At 29.7% G+C, this 9,705-nt stretch overlaps 1 pseudogene; it reads left to right on the top strand.

Annotated features, from left to right (window-relative positions):
- The first annotated feature begins 4,378 nt into the window (after nucleotides 1-4,378).
- On the top strand, nucleotides 4,379-6,864 carry LOC149518182 (putative disease resistance protein RGA1; annotated as a pseudogene).
- Nucleotides 6,865-9,705: the final 2,841 nt, after the last annotated feature.

The raw sequence follows: 9,705 nt of genomic DNA on the forward strand, positions 1-9,705 counted from the left end.
TGTGTCTTGAACCAGACCTATTTATCTGTTTGCCTAATACTTGCGCTTTAGCTATTTGTTTGTGTTCTATCTGTTTGTGATTGGATCCTTTGGAATGAAACCATCATCTCATAACGGTTGGGTGACTCCTTCCGGACAAAAGAACTCTTCTTGCTTGAAAAGGGAACATCAGGCATTCAACATGAAGTGCCCATTTCTTATGCAACCCAATGAGACTTCGGCCTCCGTCGTGTAGTGTAAGATTTTAAACTATCTCATCCCAATGAAATTCACCCCAAGTCATTCAAGACCTTGACCTAATATTTGAGTTTTTGGTTTAACAAGTCCTGTCGTGTCAGCTGGATGTTGAGCTTTTTGTTTGGGCGTTACCTTTTTCAGGGCCTAAGCCCCCCGAAACTAAAAGCTACATTGCCCATTTCCCTATAACTGTATGTGCGGCTTATCAAAACAAAAAATTAAACACTACCAAGTACCAATTTAAAAGAGCGACACGATCAAATCAAATAGTTTTAACTTGACTTACAGCACAAAAAGATAAATTCACAATTTAACCAAAAAGCCCTACAACTTTGAGTTTTTCTAGAATGAACAAATAAATAGACGTGATTTCACAAGAAGATTGGAAAATACAGGCTGGTAAGTGACATCAATATGGGCAATGGCATATGAACCTCCAACTTCGGCCTTGTTTCTAGGCACCTTTCACGCTACAGAGTTTCCCAATAAGATATGCTTCTTCTTTAACAGTTGCGATGCTTTGGGCATTGTCTTCTGCCACGGTAATTCCAAACTCTTCCTCATGTCCCATCACAATCTCTACCTGAAGGGGCATTCTTTCAATTATGACACGAACTACAACCAATAACCTTCAAGTAAAAGAAGCAACCAATTGATAGAAGGTACAACACAGAAAGGGGTAGAGAGGGAGAGAGCTTAGACTTGATGAAGAAATAACAAAATCGATGTCTATTGTTTTAGCCAACATGCAACAAGCGTCAACGTGGCATCTCATTTTTTTTTCACTTTTTTTAATATTTTTTAATTAAATAAATTTTATAATAAAATATATCAACCAATAAAAATTATAAAATAATTTATATCCAATAAGTTTCAATCAATCTTGATCTAATAAAAGATGATTTTTTATATTGAGATTGACAAGAAACAGATAAATTTTTTTTAAAAAAAAATAAATTCAGGTCAGAAGCATATTTAATCTGCTTTTGTCTTAACCTATTTCAAGATATATATATTTTTTATTTATTTTTTATTTAATTTTATATATGTATTTATTGTATTAATAAAATTATTTTATTTTAATTTAAGAAATTAATATTTTAAACTCAATATGAGGTGTTAATGTAGCACTAGCTATGAGCTTTTTTTATTTTTCTCATTTTTTTATTTTATCATATTTTACTTTTTTAATTTTTTTTGTTTTTCAATTTATTTTTAATTGGATAATTTTATTTTTTTTTAAAAAAGGTCAATTAAGGAATCCACATGTCATTCTTGTTTATTTTTTTATCTTTCCTTTTTTTTGGAAGTTTTTTAATTAAATAAATTTTACAAAAAAAATATGATAAATAGAGATAACAAAACAAAACAAAATTTACCCATAATTGGTCCTAGTTATTTTCAAAATGTTGTGCTTCAAAAGAATAATTAATATAACAAAAAAATTAAAAATAAAAAAAAGGAAAAGACAAATAGTAAAAGCACCAATAGATGTTTAAAAATAATAATAAAAGTTCAAATGCAATTTGATCTTGAATAATATCGCTTTTCATGATTTAACATTTAAAAAATTTACTATTAAGTATCCCAATTTTGCTTTCGTTAAACACTTTACACCACTTATTAATATTGTTAGTTAAAATATAGAAAAAAAATGATTCATATGTCATTTTAAAAAATAGTTTTTAATTTTTTAAAGAAAACGAATAAAAACATTTTTAGAAATTAAAAATTATAAAATTATAAATTTTTAGAAAAGGACCATCTTTCCCCCTCCCCCTATCCTTCTCTTTCTCTGTGATCCCTTTCTCTCTTTTTCTTTTTTTTTTTTTAACTTTTTCTTATTTTCCTTTTTTTTTCAAGTTCAAAAAGTATAAAAAAAATTAAAGATGATGTGATACTTTTTTATCACATATCATAATATTATTAATTATTTTTTAACCAAATTAACTTACTGTTTATAAAGTTAATGTTTATTGCCAAATACTTAACAAATCAAAATTTAGTTACTTAATCGTGATTTTTTTTATATGTACAATATAGTAAAAAGCGATATAATTCAAAAACTAAATTGCATAGTAACCCTAATAATATTAACAATTACTTTAGATGTAAAAGATAATCAGATCAAATAGTATTGCATTTATGAGTTTCTATGAAGTATAGAGAAAACAGGGGAGAACTACGTAGCAAGACCATGGTTATTGCATTAGTCAAAGTTGGAAAAAGCGAGGAACGAGGGCACAGATCTATTACGCTGTCAAGATACGTAAGTTACAAAGAAGTTTCCTTGTTTGAATTTGGACAACCCTAATGATGTCCCTGGTTGAGTAGGTAAGATTTAAGTAACGATGCTTTATGTAAAGTTGTTAAAGTTTTTTTTTTTTTAACGATCAAATAAATAATAATTTAATTTTCAAATCAACATTTATAAATTGATATATGTAGTTTGTTAAAAAATAAAAAAATATTAAAAAATTATTAATTATTAATTATTAATTTTAATCCAATTAATATTAATTAATTTACATAGAGATGAGTTTAATCCAAAATTTTATGAATAAATTTTTAATCTAATCTAGTATATATTATATCATAAGATATATGCATATGTTTATCAAGTAAATATTTACGAGAATAATTTATATTTTTTACACATAGGATCCTATAAATAATTTTTAAATTTACATTGTTTTTCAAATAATCATATCTAATCACTTTTTAAATTTTAAAAATTACAAAGATTAATTTATCTAAATCTTTTAATCCATATATATTTTATTTTATTTAAATCAAACAAAATTCATCTCTCAACTCATCTTTTTCTAATATGTATGACATTTAAAATTCAAATAGCTTTAAAATTAAATACTTAAAAATTATCTATTCTTCATAATTGTCATCCAAGAATTATCTTATGCTTTTAAGTTGTTAAATAGTATGTGCTATATCATTTTTTTTTCTTTTTTAATTTACAAAAGTTGGTTTAAAGGTATATTATTTTTCATTTTTTCTCAATAACTTAAATGATAAGTGAAGGCATATCAATATTTTTTTAATGATTTAATTCATCATTTAACAATGTATTTGAAACTATGAAAAGTGCTGTATGTCCATTTCCAATAAAACTAACAATTTTATATTTCAAAAAATTTGATTATCAACTCTTTCTTTTCAGATTCGATATCTGATATTGCGACCATTTTGTATGTGGAAGGATATACCCATGCTATCAAACATAATTTCATATTGTGTAACTTTTCGCTTTATTTTTCAATAAATTATAATTATTAATTAGATTTGAGAAAAAATATATTATTTTCAATTTCGTTCACTTTTCTCTCTTTTGGAATTTTCTTTTAAATTGTTTCTTCAAAGCTTAGTTCTGGAATTGGTGTGAACTGTGTCTATTTATATCTAGCAGCATAATTGAAATATTCTTAGTCTGCTTTTAATTGACATTTGTCCGTTTAGGAATTTAATTTTATCTTATTATATATAAATAATTGTTATATTTAAATAAAAAATCATAATTATCGACTTGAATTTTTTAATTAAATATTATAATATAATATATTATAAATTTTAAAATTTTGAATATAATCTTAAAAAATGTTAATTGGTATGTATTCTACACATTTAAATAGATAAAATTAATTCATATATTTCACGGATCGCAAACTAATTTTATAAATTATTTTTACTAAAAAATGTTAAGGCATATTTTTGGTGCATACTGCCCTAAGTTCAAATAACTTTAACAAATTATTATTATTTTCAAAACAGTGAGTTATTCAATGCACTCTTTTTTTTTTTTTTTTCTTTCGGAAGAAAATGTGACTGAGGACGAAGACAAACCCTTTTTTTTTTTTTTTAACGATGAGACACGTTAATAACTCAAATCGATTAATTTAAGTTAACGCCAAACTTCGTGGAAACTTCATTCACGCACCCATTCTATTTTGTTTAGAAAAAAAACATCCATTAGTCTTTGTCGCAACTCGCAAGACCAGAAGCTCTTTCTTTTGTTTTCTCTTTGTCGCAACTCGCAAGACTAATGCTTTTTCTTTTGTTTTCTTTTGGTGGTGGTATAACTGATTAGAAAGCACCCAACCAAAAATTTGGAAGTCACGGCTGCTATAATTAAATATTTACTCTAATTTCAGTTGCTTAATTTCCTTGAAACAAACTTCTTCATAAATACTATACTCAATTTTCCTTTACCTTTGATTGCCTCTCCAGACTTTAATTATGGCGGAATCATTTCTGGCCATCGTTGCAGAAAAGCTTTTGGAGAAGATAGTCTCCCTGGCTGCCAAAGAAACTCTATCGCTATGGAATCTCAGTAGTGATTTCAGAAGGCTTCAGGAAATCGTGACCTACATCAAAGCTGCGCTGTTAGATGCCGAAAAACGGCAGCACCAGAATGAGACGTTGCGCCTTAGTTTGGGGAAGCTTAGAGACGTCTTATATGATGCTGAGGATGTGCTTGATGAATTCAGGTGTGAAGCGCTGCGAAAGGAGTTGATCAATCGTCGAAGCAACACCACCAAATTGGTACGATTCCCTTCCCTCTCTATTCCATTTGCATTCCCTTTGAGGATGAGTCATAAAATCAAAAAGATCAACGAAAGGCTAGATACGATTGCTAGTGATTTCAAAAGGTTTAATCTTGGACTTGAAGAGAAAGTTGAGAGCCGGCGTATTATTCTTAGGGATACCCACTCCTTTGTGATATCTTCTAATGTGATAGGCCGAAATCAAGACAAAGAAAACATCATAGATCTCTTAGTCAAGCCAACTGATGCTGAAAAAATTCCCGTCATCCCTATAGTTGGAATCGGAGGTTTAGGGAAGACCACGCTTGCTCAACTTGTGTACAACGATGAAAGGATCACTAGGGTCTTTCCCTTGAAAATATGGGTGTGTGTGTCAGATGAGTTTGATCTTGCTAGGTTACTTTGTGATGTTTTTTACTCCATTACGGGACAAAGATGTAATGGCTTACCAGTTAATGCATTGCAAACTCATTTGCGAATGCTTTTAGATGGTAAAACTTTTTTACTCGTTTTCGATGATGTATGGAACAAAGATCATGTAAAATGGATGGAACTGAAAGATTTACTGCTGACAATGGGTAACTTTCAACAAAGCAAAGTCACTGTGACTACACGTAGTTCAAAAGTTGCATCGATAGTGGGTACTATTGTCCGTACAACTTGAAAGGTCTTAGTCACAAAGATTGCTTGTCTTTGTTTGTAAAATGGGCATTTAGGAAAGGGGATGAGAAAGTTTATCCAAACCTTACGAGAATTGGTAACGAAATTTTGAAAAAATGCAAAGGGGTTCCATTGGCCGTGAGAACTTTAGGGAGCTTACTCTACATGAAAACTGAGCTACATGAATGGGAATTTATAAAAGATAATGACATATGGAAACTTGATCAAAATGAAAATGACATCCTACCTATGCTGAAATTGAGTTATAATCATTTGCCATCTCATTTGCAAAGGTGTCTAACTTATTTGTCATTGCTTCCAAAGGATACTATTTATGATACTGAATATATCGTCCAATTCTGGATGGCCGTTGGACTTATTGAAAGCCCTAAGAAAAACGAAGAGTGGGGAGATGTTGGGTTACGACACTTCAAAGAATTATGGTGGAGGGGTTTAATTTGTCCAAGATGTCAAGGATAAACATGCATATTGCAGATTAAAATCCAGGACCTAATGCACGGTCTCTTGTCAAACGTGTCTCAAGATGACTGCTTAACAATTTATCCTCATACAATAAATGCTGCTGATGGTATTCGACATCTGTCATTATCGGGTGATAATCCATTGAGAGTTCCACAATCACTTTTGAAGAATTTAAAAGGTGTGCGGACATTAGTGATCCTACCTTCTTCAGGAGCAAATAGGGTAATTGAGGAACATTTTGTAAAAGCTTCTATCTTGAATTTCAAGTTCCTGCGGCTACTTGATCTCTCCTATTCATTTTTGGAAGTATTGCCCAATTCCGTTGGCACCTTGAAGCATTTAAGATATCTTGACTTATCCAGGTGTTATAGAATGAGAAAGCTTCCTCATTCTATCTATAAGCTTCAAAGCTTGTTGACATTAAGGTTGCTGGTTATTGATCAACAATTTCAACTGCCTCGCAATTTGCAAAGCTTGATCAATCTCAGATTCCTGGAGCTAACCGGGGATACTACGCATATAAGTGAGATTCGACCAGGATGTTGAAGTTCTCTTCAGTTCTTGTACCGCTACAGATGTGAGTCGCTGGAATATTCGTTTGAAGGGATGCAACACCTGACATCACTTCGACGGTAGACTATGAAATGTTGCTCTAAACTAGTCTTACTACCACGAAGTCTGAAATTTCTAATCAAGCTGGAGTGTATTCCTATAGTTGAATGACCAATAATCAGTTTACGCATGGAACTGGAAGAAAGAGAAGACAGAGACATTCACCTGTGCCTTAAGCAATTGGAAATATGGGGTGCACCAAGGTTGGAGGATCCACAGCTATTGCTTCTCGATAGATTTGCTGACATTTTGCAACTCATACAAATTCACCATAGTCCCAACTTTGAGGTACTACCGGAATAGCTTCAAAATCTGTCATCACTTCAAAGACTTGAGATTCTTAACTGCCCAAAATTATCCTCTCTTCCGGATGGCGTGGATCGCCTCACCTCGCTTACACAATTACAGATTCAAGAATGTCCTACATTGAGTGAAAATATCGACCCGAAGTGGGTGCTGGTTGGTCCAAGATAGCACACATCCAAGAGTTTCATTTTGAAGATCAGAAGATTACCAGGTATGGTTTGTGGTACTTAATAATTTCTCTCTTCATTGATAGTTAAAATTTACCATATAAGTTCCTCTCTATGCATGTATTATGCATAAAACATTTACAAATATTAATTATATATCTTTTTGGTCACAGGTAAATTATGAAGTGGATGCTTTGGTGAAAATAAAGGAGCAGCAGGTGAGACTTCAATCCACCCTTCCTTTTTTTTTTTTTCGGCTCATTGCTAGGAATCACTTTTCAGTTGTATTTTTAACTCATTTCATTTTGTTTTGAACAACTGCATGCAGCTCTCATGATGGATGATTGAACCGAAGCCTGTAGGCAATGGAGGCTAGCGCTAGCTGGAAGCTTTTTAGTTTTTACTTTGTTTGATTTAGAGTCTTTGTGCCAACACGTTTTGTTGGCTTCAATTATGGACTTTATGGATTATTGATGAATTAGTTATTATAATCTTTTTTGAGAATTTAATAATGTAATCTTAATTTGCATGAGAAGGGATGTAGTTATCAGTATCAGTCTGTCAGATTTGCCCTTAATTTGGAATCAAACTATCATTACATTTACATATTAAATATCTATCTTGCTACATATTTGTAATTGTTTTCTTCTGTTTGTTATATACGAAAAGGCATTTTATTATGGGAAGTTTCATAAATGAAATTCGTGAAATTCTTTATTAAAAATAAGTAAATTAAAATTAAAATTAAAAATTAAAAGTAATAGATCAAAAGATTTTATTGCATAAATCAAACGTGTAAAATTTGAAAAAATTTTGATACATTTATTAAATAGACATTTTTAATAAAAATATTAACAAAATTTTTACCGTTAAATAAATATCAATCAAATTTAAATTATAAATAATTTTTTTAATAATTTTTTTACATATTATTAATCTTTATATAAAACTCTATCAATCTATTAGTTCGAGTTTTTTACTAAAGTTTTTATTTATTTATTTATAATAAAAACTTTCACAAACTCCACCTATAAAATTTCATGTAAATTTTATCCTTTCAAGTATACATAATTAACTCAAATTTGGGATCACAATCCAAAATCTCACTTTTCAAGCTCGTGCATGTGCCATAGTTGTAATAGCTAAAACATGTAACTCCAATTTGGCCAAAAAAAAAATGTAACCCTAAAAAATGTACTATTTTATAGAAAAATTAATACTTAAAATGTTTACAATTTTATATGTTCCAACTAGCAAAGCAAGTTGAGGATAAGAATATATCATCTATGTATTTTGTTTATGTTTATCTTGAATCTCTTAATTTCACATCAAAAATTGAATAAAGTTATAAAAGTTGAGAGTTTATCTTGTATCTTACATCAGGAGTTTAGTAAAATTATAATAAGTTTTATCTTTATAAATAAGATATTTTAGTTTTAATTTGGTAATCTCAGATAGATAGATACTAAGAAAATAGCTAAGTGAGTAAGCTATTAAAAAAGTGTAATTGAGTTTTGAATTAAGTTTTAAATAAGGAGATTTTGGTGACTTTTTTCCTTTCAAAAGTTTCAAAATTGTAAAGATTTATTAGTTAGTGGATTGGATTTGAAGTAGGTCATTTTGGGTTGAGCCGAAGTAAATATATTTATGTGTTTTTATTCTTGTTTTGAGTTTGCTATTTTGTGTGTGGATGTTGCACGTGCATGTTGATTTCTTAACAAGTTATCTCAGAGCTATTGTAGCGAGGTTTGAAGTGATATCAAAGCTATTGTAGCAAGGTTTAAGGTTTGAAGTTTGAGACTTGAAAATAAGAAATGCAAGAACAAATATATTTATGTATTTTTATTTTTGTTTTAAGCTTACTATTTTGTGTATATATTACGCGCGCATGTTGATTTCTCCATAAGTGATATTAAAGCTATTGTAGTAAGGTTTAAAACATGAAAATAAGAGAGGTAGACCTAAAAAATAAGAAAGACGGGTCTAAGAGATCATGAAGCAAGTATTTCAAAATGTATAAAGAAGGTATGTCTAGTTTGCTTATACCCAAGTTTGAGATTCTTTTATTTGATGAAAAGAGTAATTTTATGTTATGATAAAGTATGATTCAAGATCTGTTACTATAACAAAGGTTGGATCATGCATTAAATAGTAGCAAGCTTGAGTAAATGTTTGACAATAATTGAAATAGAATTCAAAATAAAGCTGTTAGTGCTGTTAGTACTATTAGATTAACACTAACTTTAGAAGTAAAGTACAATGTGTTGACAGAAAGTACTCTAAAGAGTTTATGAAATCAGCTTGATGGTATTTATGCATCAAAATCGTTGACTAATATATTATATTTGAAAATGAATCTGTATTCTCTAAAGTTAGAAGAAGGTATGAGTCTTCATAATCACCTGAATAAGTTTAATAGGTTAGTTTCTTAATTATTGGTTATTTCTGTTGATGAGTTAGAAGATGAAGAAAGGTTTTAATTTTGTTGTGATCTTTGCCTAAGTCCTGTAGACCTTTAGTTCAAACTTTATTGGTGGATAAGTCTACTTTGAAATTGTATGATGAGATCGAAAGGTTTATGGGAACACAGTACTCATCACTTGGAGAAAATATATTAGTTGTAGAGGGTTTTAATCGAGTAATGACTTGAAAGTGGGTCGATGAATTAAAAAAAAAATCCA

This window comes from Durio zibethinus, chromosome 7, assembly GCF_047325235.1.
Source record: "Durio zibethinus cultivar Kanyao isolate XHJ-2024 chromosome 7, ASM4732523v1, whole genome shotgun sequence".
Classification (NCBI taxonomy): domain Eukaryota; kingdom Viridiplantae; phylum Streptophyta; class Magnoliopsida; order Malvales; family Malvaceae; genus Durio; species Durio zibethinus.